Genomic DNA, 13,137 nt, shown 5'->3' with positions numbered 1-13,137 from the left:
CTACCAAGCACTAACAGTTTAGTGTGTGAGCATTTTACAAGATATGGAGCTCTTCGTAGTTCCTGTTTCGGATATTGAAATGTTTCTTCACATTCAGGCCTCTATTTGAAAGGCACCTCATCTTTTTTATGTAGTAAAAAAGGTATAGGAGTTTGGAGACTAGCAACGCACTGGATAGAAAATAACGATAGCAATTTTTTTTCCTATAACTGCTTGTAGCTCTTTCAAGTTTTGTAGTTTTGGAATGTCATTGATAGACCGCAAATTAAGTATTTTTTTTAATTTATTGGCTTTCGGTAGGTGCCCATACAGCCACCTCAACAGTGGAATGTCAATTATGACGAAACGAACATAAGGACAACACAACATGCAGTCCCCGAGTGGAAAAAACCTCCGACACGGCCGGGAATCAAACCCACGACCCTGTGGTTGGCAATCTGCCGTGCTAACCACATAGCTACCGAAGCGGACCGAAAATGAAGTTCAGTGTGTAATATATCGCTTTTTATGCCATTTACCAACCACTGAAAAAGTTATCAAGACATTAAATTGCATATAAGTCCTGTAGGTTTCAAACTTTCAAGCCAATTTTATAATTTTTCTGTTAACTCTTCGATGTTAGCACCAGTAACAATAATATCATGTATATACACTGCCTGCCAAAAAGCTGAAGCACCCAGAAGACTTCGTATGATATCAATGTGGTGTGGTATATAAGGGGCGTGAACAGGGGAAGATGCAACTGATAGTTGTGAAGGACACGGAAGATGAAACGTCCCCTTAGAAAAATTATACACGACTGTGCTTAAACTGACACACAATATTTTTAGCGCAACGCAATCTGACTTTCAATAATCCTCACAAAAGAATGGCCCTGACTAACATTAACCTATACGTTTCACAAATCACTTATCTCACAAAAATCTTCGTTACTCGAACTACTGCAATGCAGCGAGCGTCACTACTGCCAGCTAAATAAAAGATTCAAACTACTGAAGGCACTAACTACTGATAGCCATAGTTAACAAACGAAAGATTTTGATAGAGAACAAACAATGTATTTACCTCAATAGTGTTCAAAAGTCACAATATATATATATATATATCAGTTCATGGCATCCAGTCTTACAAATTTACTGTCTCTGTCCAAAACTCCGCCATCTCACTCCCCACATCCACCACTGCTGGCGGCTCACCTCCAACTGCACAACGCTACGTGCTGGTAACATCCAGCTGCCCAACACTACAATAGCCAACAACAATGCAAACCAGCCACAGACTGCACACAGCACAGCCAGTGATTTTCATACAGAGCGCTACGTGGCGTTACCAATAAAATAAAACCTAAACAGCCTACTTACAAAGTGGTGCGTAATCGTGCGAGGCAGCGTTATCAGCACCTACAGGCACTCTTTATTGGCCTCTTTTTGCCTGGCTGGTGTAATCAAGCAATATCCAGATTGGTGGATCATTCAGATGTGACAGCGGCCCGATGTTGGACAGCATGGGAACATGAGGGTAAGCATACTCGTCATCGGGGTCCCGATCTGTTACGTCTGACCACAACAAGGGATGGTCATCATCCTGTGCACCAAGCACTTCTAAATTAAAAAATGGTTCAAATGGCTCTGAGCACTATGGGACTTAACATCTATGGTCATCAGTCCCCTAGAACTTAGAACTACTTAAACCTAACTAACCTAAGGACAGCACACAACACCCAGTCATCACGAGGCAGAGAAAGCACTTCTAAACTCCTTCACATCTGCACCAGCCATCATGTAGAAGTAAAGGACCCCAACCATATCTTTGTTATTCCGCACTGTTGGTCGGAGACTAGCAGCAGCCAGGCTAGGAAATAACCGTCTCATATCTAGGCTACGGTAAACACTACAACACAAATAGGTGCCTCTGCAGTGGTGTCATGACCGGAAAGCACGGGCTGCTGATGAAAGGCGTCTTATTGTGTTCAGAGATGAATCGCGGTTATGTCCTGGATGACCATCGTCGACGAATACGTCAAGAGGTACCATTTTCCAAATGTTCTAGATATCACACCGGTGTTATGGTGTTGCTAACCATTGCGTATGGCTTACAGCGCGTAGGTACGTCAGGGACGTCTTGCATCTCCAGTTTTACCTCTCATGTCACAGTATTGTGGTGCCATTTTTCAACAGAACAATGCTCTTCCACTCATCTCTCTGAACTGTCTGCGCTTTTGAGGTACTCCCGTCGTCAGCAATATCCTCAGATGCAACATATGTGGGACTAGCTCGGACGTCAACGCCGACTCACTGTCAGTACCCAGGATGTAAAGGAGGAGTTGAAACGTCCCCTTTGAACAATTATACAAGACTGTGCTTAAACTGACACACAATATTTTTAGCGCAACGCAATCTGACTTTCAAAAACCCCTACAAAAGAATGGCCCTGACTAACATTAACCTATACCTTTCACAAATCATTTACCTCACCAAAAATCTTCGTTACTCGAACTACTGCAATACAGCGAGCGCCACTACTGCCAGCTAAATATAAGATTCAAACTACGGAAGGCACTAACTACTGATAGGCATAGTTAGCAAATGAAAGATTTTAATAGAGAACAAACAATGTATTTACCTTAATAGTCATAACTGACATCCAGTCTTACAAATTTCTGAACTCCGCCATCTCTCTCCCCACATCCACCACCACTACTGGCGGCTCACCTCCAACTGCGCAACGCTACGCGCTGTTAACATCCAGCTGCCGCTGCCCAACACTACAATGGCAGACAACAATGCAAACTAGCCACAGACTGCACACAGAACAGCCAGTGATTTTCATACAGAGCGCTACGTAACGTTGCCAATAAGAAAACATAAACAGCCTATTTACATAGCCCCCATGCTCCCCACAAAAAAATTTTACAAATTGTTTTGGGTACTGGCCAATACAGATTTGAAAAAAATTTTAATAATTACAGTAAGAAAGATATCAAATGCACAGACTTCTTGATACAATGTTGGTCAAAAGCTAAAATTTTCTCACAGTCCATAAAGACAGTCCTGATCATTCATCACAGTAACATTGCAGTGTTTTTCTCAAAGTCTGAGCAGTAAAAGAAAATGCACACGGAAGTAGTGGATTTCCATGCAATGTTGAAGAAGTAGTGTTGTCCTTCCAACGGAAAGACAGTGCTGACTCTTGACATGCAGACAGGTATTGGTCCACAACAGAGCAAACCCACAGCAGAGTCAGTCGAAATTTTGAAGAGTATTGGTAGGTAGGTCATCACAGAGCAGACCCACTGTAGTCTTGGTAGTGATTACGGTATTGGTGGGCCACCAGAGGCGCAGACCCACTGCAGTCCTTGCAGAAATAAAGGTACTGGTGAGTCAGCAAAGACGCAGACCCACTGTAGTCCTTGTAGAAATAATGGTATTGGTGGGTCATCAAAGGTGCAGACCCACTGTAGTCCTTGTAGAGACGGCCAGCAGCCATCTGTTGCAAATGTGCAGGTGCACAATCACCATCGAAGAGTCTTGCGGACAATATAGCAAGTCCATAAACCACCACTTGTGCACTCACAAAGTTTTTTAATTGTCCTTAGAACCAGCAATGCTGTTATCCAGTCCCTTGCTGAATTATTAACACACGTGCAAACACTAACAGTCCCTACTTCTCACATATTGTCCATATACTATGACCAACAGAAACGTGTGCAGTGAAATGGAACTTACACGTTACTTAATTTGATGAACTGGTGTCCATTACAATTTTATAACATAAGAATACAATTACAAAGGTACAAAATACATCATTAAAGAACATAACAATACAGAGAACATTTGTAGTACAGGCTTTACAAAAGAATCGAAATAACATGTACGTCAGTGTTACAGGAATTATGACATGAGTACATACATAAAAGATCAGAATAACTTTCGAAACATGAGCATTAAAACAAAACAGAATAAATAATGTCTAAACATCTTTACAAAGAAAATAACATAGTATTTGAAAAATTCTACAACATATCTCTTATCAGATAAACACATAAAGACAGGAAAAACACAAATACACAAGAGTGCACAAACACATACCAGAATAACACAGGAGGAAAGGACAGGGTTTGTTTTCAGTGTACATTTGGTACTGCAGTATTTTGCACACAAAACCTTTTTTTTCTTGGAGATCTCCCTTCGTTCATCATTATTCCCAAAAGGTCCTGTCTATACCTGCTTTCTGTACTTTTTTCGTATAACTTCTCGATGCATTTCTTCCAATTCATCGCAACTCATTCTCTTATATAGTCTACCGCCTCTTAAGCTAACTTAAATTTACTGAGCTCAGATGCTAAACTAAGGGACGAGGCAATGCAGCAGTACAAAACAATTAACACAAACAGCAATGACAAAATATTCAAATTGGGCAAGCAAGCAGCAATATTACAACTAATATAACGCAATGAGCAGCGAACAAGAAAAATAAATCAGTAGTAACACTGGCTTAACAGAGTAATACAAAGTCAAATTCAATAAAATTATGCCTGGCAAACAGCAGCAGCAAATGAAACAACCTATATCTAAACATGACATAGCTCAAGCAGAAAAAATATTACATTAAAGACAACAACGCAGACAAGGGAAATGTATATTCACATATTAATGTCTATGTAATTAAAGTGGTGCACCACAACTTATTCTACAAAAGAAATTACCAAGTACTTGGAAAGAAAATTATGAATGCAGTTCCTGTGAAGGTAAATGTCTTTTTGTGCTCCCTCATTTTTTTGAAAAAATTATTATTTACTCGATCTGTAGACAGAAAATATTTATATTAGTATATCTACAAAATTTTATTTTAACCAATGCTGCAGTGCAGCTAGAAACTAGATATTAAACAAAATGAGTAAATAAATACATAAAGCAAGCCATATGGCATTTCTCTCAATTAGCAAGACAATAGCCGTGAAATGTTTCTCATCGTTTCATTAGGCATTTTAGTAAATATCATAAATTAAGAGCTCCACAGTATAATCATATGTTTTCAAGTTCGACCGTGTCGTTTTTTGCGATGCTTTCTACAAAGGAATGTCAATAGCGAGGATAATGGCCTCTGTTTTTTCACCTGTGCCTCTGAAAGGCACTCACTAATGACTTCTTTCCAGGCGACTGTCGCCCATCTGGGTGCCCATGACGCATTACGTGCAGGTGGTCACTTAACTTTCTTACGGAAATATTTACGACAGCAGATTCTGCTACAGTGACAGTCTCATATAAAAATATTTCACAGGTCAAGAATTAGCGTTACAAATCTGTAGAAAAAAAATCCTATTGACATAACAGAGTCCAAAAATTTTCGTCGGCATTGTAATACATTCAGGCATTTACATACATTTCATAACTCTTAAAGTACGATTCTTGGTTTCCAACAACCTTTTTCACAAACCAGAGTCCCTAACCACTACTCATTATTCCTTACCTTATTCGTCGACACTTCTTCAATATTTCATCATAACAGATACGTAGCATACTCAAATAACTCATATAGCATCAGCTTATTGATCATAAACATACCGCAACAGCATAATACACATAGTCATCGTAATAATAACAACATAACACCTCAGTCAACTCTCAAAATCGTCGTAGCTTCCTCCAATAATTTCAAAACCTAAAAAAAAATTCTCTGCTCATGTCAAAAGTGTCATCTGCCTCAAACGTACTTTAAAAATCGTGATCCCATACCAAATATATCATTCGAAGCTCTCATAATATCACAATGGGTCCGAAAAAATGTGAACAGTTCACAAAGTACAGACAAAATACAATTTCGTAAGTGTGAAGTTACCCAACTGTGTAATTGCGTAAACATGTGTCACTGATGTAGTAAAAAAAAAGTTTATCTCTCAGTTAAATGATCAGATAGCTGTGTAATTTGTGTGTTAGAGAAATATGGTACCGATGAGTAAAGTTGTATAAGCAAGTACCATATTAGCTAGGGCTCCTTGTGCTTTCCAAACACATGGTACACAAAGTAAGCGTGTACCCCCCTGAGGATTAATGTAATTATACCCTCAGGTGTTACAGATTACAGCAGTGGAATGAAATGTATCACGGAAAACCTTTGTATCATTGTACTTCAAATATCTTTAAAAATAAATAATTTAAGTGCAAAATTAATCACTCAAATACGTGTCCTGTAGCGCTAAATGTGCGCCTTGTTGCAACATAATCTCTGTGAAAGTGTCGTAGTTATCGTCCTCTGAAAGCTAAGTTCTGCAGAAGTCAATGTACTTACCTCATGATAAACAAAAGTGAAATGATTTGCGTACAGATATCGTAGTTGTTACGCTTATTGTTGTGATGAAGAAAGTACTGTGCTGTAACGTATTGTTGTGCTATGGAAAAGGCAGTCTCATTGTAGCTATACCACAAAAGATACTACTAAAACATGTTTCACTTTCCAGAATAATTCAGAAAAAACTGTGCAGATATAAAACAGATACACCGCAAAAGCAACATTGTAAATTGTCACTCATTAGTAGTGTCGTGATAAAATCGTGTAGCTGTCACAGAAACCAAATACTAAGTCATCTTTAATCTCACACAAACTACTTCAAATAAGGAATGTCTTTTCAAGTAAACCAAAATGTTGCATTAAAATCTCATTAGCAGTATATGTTCTAAGTATGTAAGCCTTATAGTCGTTACGTAATCGAGCAACTAACAAGCAAGAATGTACACACACAATAACACTGTGTCGTCTGTTCACAATAACAATGCATTCGTAATTTCTGTTTAAATAAGTTCTCTTGGTTCTTGACTGGATAGTTAACTCTAAAACATAGTTGCATGTTAACAGTTTCTAAGATTGAAAAAGAGTACTAGTAACGTGAAGTGAAAAATTTTATGGCAAAGACTAAGTTAAAAAGGCAGATTATCTCTCAATAAATGGTTCTACATGTGAAATGTGGGGCAATCCTTTACCCTTTCTAGTACGCAGAGTTTCAACTTCAAGATAATTATCATGTCGTATACGTCGGTAAAGAATGCTGGAATTTTTCTCAAGGTTAGCGTCTATGTTATTTTTGTCTGAGCCAGCTGGCGCACGCGGCTGCCTGCTGTGCGAGTCATTGTCTGTCTCTTTGTTGGCGCGCGACGTTATTGGGATTAGGAGACCTAACTTCTACAAATTCACCTTGACGAGAAGGCCCTGCCCTGTTTGAAGCTCGCCAGTTCTGATAAAATTCAGGTCTGTCGTTATGATTATCTCGTCTGTCGTCATGTCGGTAGTTTACATAGTTTCTTGTTTATCGGTCATGTGGTGGAGAATTTCTCCCGGAATCGTAACTGCGCGCTGAACTGTTGCGTCTGAAGTTATTCTGTCTCCCTTGATAATAATTGTTTTGGTTCCCATATTGTCTATTTCTAAGGCAATCTCTGTCATATTCATTACTACGGAAATGCGATCTTTCTCTGTAACTATTGTTACTCTGCCAGTGGTTGTCATATGGGTGGTCTGTTTTGTTCACGATTTGCGTTGTAAGAATAGCCTTGTCGTGTCCAGTTATTATTTCTGTCGTCACGGAATTGTGATGGATGTGACCTATAGTGATTGTTTTCCTGTTTTCGCATCCCGCGACTGTCTGTGTCAATTTCTAATTCTTGTAAGAGTCCCTGAAAAGCTTCAATGTCGTCTTTGCAACGTCCTGCCAAAATAATATGTCGTAAATGTTCAGGCAATTTGATTAAGCAAATGCGGATGAGTTCTGAGGGGCTGTATGGGTTTGAAAGATACTGATTCTTATGCAACATGTCTTCAAAATATTTGACAAGACTGGAAAATTCAGATTGTTCAAAGTGTTTCATCATCATGATGCTATGTTTTACTCGGTCTTGTGTAGCTTGAGACCAATATGCTGAGAGGAAGGCATGGTAAAATTCTCCTTCACTGTGACAATCGTGAATGACCGATCGCATTCTTACAGCTGGTTCATTCTCTAAATAGCCACACATAAATTCTAATCTGTGTTCTAACGACCAGTTGGGAGGAAAACAATGAGAGAATTGATGGAGCCATGCTTGTGGATGAATGTCGTTGCCAGAATTCTTAAATGTTTTGAATTTACATGTAGTAATGAACAGCTTATAGTCAAAGTCATCATGTCGGCGAGTCGCATATCGGTCATTGTTACGTCGTTTCGGCGGTTCCATTTCAAAATTCGGTGCACCTTGCCAATTTCTTTCATAATTTCCGAAATGCGCTGTATTATTATTTTGTGGCTGTTCCGTATTTCTATGTCCCTCTTCCCGTATTGGGGCGCGAGTGTCCTCTGAAATACGTAATTCTTGTATTACTTGGGCCAACTGATCTTGCACTTCCCGGATTTCTCTTTTGTACTGTGTATTGATTTGATTTTGATTTTGTTTGAATTTTCTAATTTCTTCATACTCTTCAGTGTCAGTGAAGGCTACAGGTGTTGTGTCATTCAGATCATCATCTACCTTTGTAGATAAGTTAGTGAACTGATCTGAAAGTTCGGCTACTTTATCCGATAGTGAAATTATTTCCTCTGTATGTTTTTCTGAACCAAGTTTCAGAGTGTCCATTTGTGTTGAAATCGTATCTACTGTGTCCTTTAAGTTTTCCTGAGTTTTTGCAAGTTGCGTAACCATATCGTTAGATGCAACTGAGTCAATTTTAGCTTGCAAGGTCTCATGATTTTCATGAACAATAATTTGCAGTTCTTTTATGGCTGCTTCGTGATTCTGTAATGCATTTTCATGCCGCGAAAAAATAGGTTGAAAGTGCTCACAAATTTGTGTTTTTACGTCATTACAGGCTTTTTGACATTTCGATTCAATGGTATGTAACTCAGTAGTTAAATCTTCACGTGTTTGTTCAAGAGTTTGTTCCAATGAGTCTAACTTTTGAAGCTGTTGCTGTGTTTGTCTCTGGTGTTGTTCCATTGTGTCTAACTTTTGAAGATTTTGTTCCATTGTGTCTAACTGTTGCTGTGTTTGTCTCTGGTGTTGTTCCATTGTGTCTAACTTTTGAAGATTTTGTTCCATTGTGTCTAACTGTTGCTGTGTTTGTCTCTGATTTTGTTTCATTTGCTGCATTAATTGCAATAATAATGTATTAGTGTCTGGAATCTGTTCCTCTATGCTTTTCGGCAGTGCATTTGCACCGGCAACATTTACATTTTGACGAGCAGAAAATGTGTCTTGACTTATTTGAGAAAACGGTGGGGACCCAAAACCTGAGTCTACAGTATTTGCAATATTGTGTTCTGTCATTTCGGATTCCTGAGGCGAGCTGTTGCCGACCGATCGATCGATAATGCTTCCCTGTTCACTAATTGTTCCACTGTCTACGCCATTATTTGCGGCCCGCTCCATTTCCCTATGCACAATTACCAAATTACCACTTTGAATGTCTGTTAATTCATTACAGAGTGGTGCTGATAAGCTACGCTCGTCGTCACTATTATTTCCCAGTTTACTTTGTAGCCTAGTGTTACGTTTTTCACACGCCAATATTGTCACAATATTTCACACAATAACACAGAAAAGCACAATTTGAAGAGCAAAAATAAGAGAACACATTAACATAGCACTGAAAATAATATCTAGTTAATTGCAGCTGCGAAATACTTGGTGCAAATCTACATGCATGCCACAACTGTTTTACTGTACAACAATGAAAAACTACAACTACAAAGGAAATTCTCTCTATGATTACGCGCTAGCAATAAACAATAGCTACACTAATTACACAAACTACAAGAAAAATCAGAAGATTCCAGTGAGGTATCCTCGGCTAAGGGTCGACATATGAAACGTCCCCTTTGAACAATTATACAAGACTGTGCTTAAACTGACACACAATATTTTTAGCGCAACGCAATCTGACTTTCAAAAACCCCTACAAAAGAATGGCCCTGACTAACATTAACCTATACCTTTCACAAATCACTTACCTCACCTAAAATCTTCGTTACTCGAACTACTGCAATACAGCAAGCGCCACTACTGCCAGCTAAATAAAAGATTCAAACTACGGAAGGCACTAACTACTGATAGGCATAGTTAGCAAATGAAAGATTTTAATAGAGTACAAACAATGTATTTACCTTAATAGTCATAATTGACATCCAGTCTTACAAATTTCAAAACTCCGCCATCTCTCTCCCCACATCCACCACTACTGGCGGCTCACCTCCAACTGCGCAACGCTACGCGCTGTTAACATCCAGCTGCCGCTGCCCAACACTACAATGGCAGACAACAATGCGAGCTAGCCACAGACTGCACACAGCACAGCCAGTGATTTTCATACAGAGCGCTACGTAACGTTGTCAATAAGAAAACATAAACAGCCTACTTACAAAGTCACAACAGTTGTGGGCTAGCATGCCTCAGGAGAGAATACAACGGCTTTATGAAACCATTACCAACCGAATCAGTACATGCACCCAGGCCAGACTGGGTGCAACGTTTTGCTGATGAGTAGGCTCATACTACCAAGTTCTATGTAACTTTAGCTCCATTGATTAAGCAATGAAATAACGTAATACATTCTCTGACGATTCATTTCGATTCCGTTCCCCCCTTCTGGGTACTTCCTCGTTTTAGTCACAGTGTAGTTGTAACAAGCGGAGACTCTGGAAGTTCGTTGTTGTACGTGTATTTGATGTATGGAAGAGTTACTAGAACTACCAAAAGGAAAATCAAGAAATTGGTATAGTCCGAATGGGGTCTTCCGAACGATAAATTCTTGTTATAGGGCATCTAAAGTGAGCGATATATATGAGTCTGATAAATCACCCCTGTGAAAACATTCACCACCGTTCAAATACTAGAACTAAACTGACTGGGAAGGAATAGAAGTTTACAGGTGTATAGATACAGTATGGACATCCTTATGGAGCGTTACAGAGGAAGGTAAAATACGCTTTTGCGAAAACGCGCGTATATTCCCTTGAGGACTGTCATCAGTCTCCATCAGGTGGCATGCCAGACAGACAATCAGCCTCATGGAGGGCAACAGTGAAGGAATATAACTCCGGAAATGTAGTACCTAGGTTCAAATAGGAGTCAGGAAGGAAAGTCATCCTTTCCAGCTGGGTGTCAGGTACAAGAAAACTCGCAGCTTCGGCTTTCACTCTTCGGTGGTGACCAGCAGATATAAAATGAAACATGTCGCGCGGGGTAGCCGTGCGGTCTGCTGCGTTTTGTCACGGTTCGCGCTGCTCCCCTCTTCGGAGGTTCGAGTCCTCTCTCGGGCATTGGTGTGTGTGTTGTCCTTAGCGTAAATTAGTTTAAGTTATATTAAGTAGTGTGTAAGCCTAGGGATCGATGACATCAGGAGTTTGGTCCCGTAGAACTTACCACAAATTTCAAATTTCTAAAATGATTCCTCTCATACATTCCCTATTGGCTGTACACATCAACTGCTTAGGGGATAATTATTGCCAGCACTTTAGGGCGACAAACAACCTCTGCTGCCATAAAACATAGGCGACAATGGATTTACTGTGATCATATAAATGTAACAGTATACTTCGACTTCTATAAAGTCTACGCATTGAGTAGGGGTAGACTGTAGGCTTATTGCTACGGGTAAAATCTTCCAGAATGTGTCTTAATTGTGACTTTCAAATATTGATTTATTTTTCACTCTCCTTGACATTGGCTGTAGATGGTGGAAATGAGATGTGAGGGTAGTGAACCTCATTATCCACAGCAGTACTATGAGTAGCTGCAGTCTTGCAACGGGTTTAAGCGTGGTCTTTCGACAACATGGATATAATTATTATGAGATGCTAGAACTTTTTTATAGTAAAATTCGAACATGAATTTGGAAATCAAATGATTATCAATTAAACAAATAAATTTGTTACAAGCAAAACCTAGCTTACGTGATAAAATCGTGAAACATGTAACTTCGTCCTCATTCTTCATGAAATCCATGCTGCAAAATATGCCTAACAGAATTCGGCAAATCCTAAGACACTGCTAATACAATGTGCTCTTTGGTCGCTTAATGGTGAACTGCAAAACCCATAGACAGCATAAACAGTAACCGTGAAACAGCAAAACGTTTATACAAGAACACGAGCAATCCATTGGTAATGTCATTATGACGCTTTTGTTCTGAATACATATACTCATTCAGAGTATTGTGACTCGTCTCTGACCGATGGCAGTTAATTATTCCTTGCAGTCTGAATTGTTATAAGATAGAAACCTTTTCGTTAAATTAAATTAAACATAACTAATGAAAGTTGAAAGTAACACAAAGCGTAAAGCTAAATACGTAAAAACAACTGAATGATGATGAGGAGCACAAAGGAGTGAACTCTCTTTACTATTTCAGAAAACAGCGGTACCTATGAAACAGCAGTAAGAAACGTAATGCAAAATTGATAATGTAGGTCAGCAGTTATAAGAACATTCGAAAACATAAAACTGAACAAGTGTGACTAACAATCACCTTTAATTATCTTCAATACTAAAGAATAAGGAATGAAGTCTACATGGGCGAAATACTTGTAATACGATAACTATGAAAATGTGTACTTCAGTTCAAAGACACTTATCAGTTACACATCATATCGACTTGCAGTGGAAGTGCAGCTAGTACTGCAAAGATGGTAACTGGGACTGAGATATTGACCGTGGCTCCCTGTAGCTGAAATCCAGCGCGGCATGGTGCAATAATAGCACACAGCTAAGGCTGTCAGACACACGGCATACATGTAAACAAAAGGTCACATCAAGGCAGGAGGTAGAAGTTGTGGCTGGAGCTCGTGATAGGTCACTAATTCATAATGCTGCCCTGTGTAGTGCAGAACTGGGGTAGGGGGGTGGGGGTGCAGGCTTTCGTCGTTGGAGGGAGAAGGTTGGTGCGGGGATTTACTCGATAGAAAGGGAAGCATTATGCAAGCTACGAGAAGATATTCACACGTTCGTCCTTCCAGCAGATGTCACTGTGTTGTTGCCATATCAGCTCTAATGGCAGAACACTTATAGACTAATAGGTGAACCCAAGTAGTGTTAAGAATGATAACTACCCCGCAGGTAGAGTTAAACAAAAACATCGGAATTATTAAATTCTTCTTCCCGACGTTGTGTAAAGATT

At 39.4% G+C, this 13,137-nt stretch overlaps 1 protein-coding gene across 1 annotated transcript in view; it reads right to left on the bottom strand.

Moving 5' to 3' along the window:
• LOC126249606 (synaptic vesicle glycoprotein 2B-like) overlaps positions 1-10,186 on the bottom strand; it is a 343,706-nt gene extending 333,520 nt beyond the window's left edge. Inside the window, exon 1 of the mRNA XM_049951273.1 lies at positions 10,127-10,186. The gene's annotated coding sequence lies outside the window, so the exon portion shown is untranslated. The remainder of the gene's footprint in view (positions 1-10,126) is intronic.
• Positions 10,187-13,137: the final 2,951 nt, after the last annotated feature.

The sequence above is a fragment of the Schistocerca nitens genome, chromosome 3, assembly GCF_023898315.1.
Source record: "Schistocerca nitens isolate TAMUIC-IGC-003100 chromosome 3, iqSchNite1.1, whole genome shotgun sequence".
Classification (NCBI taxonomy): domain Eukaryota; kingdom Metazoa; phylum Arthropoda; class Insecta; order Orthoptera; family Acrididae; genus Schistocerca; species Schistocerca nitens.
This window is presented reverse-complemented; position numbering and strand designations above follow the sequence as displayed.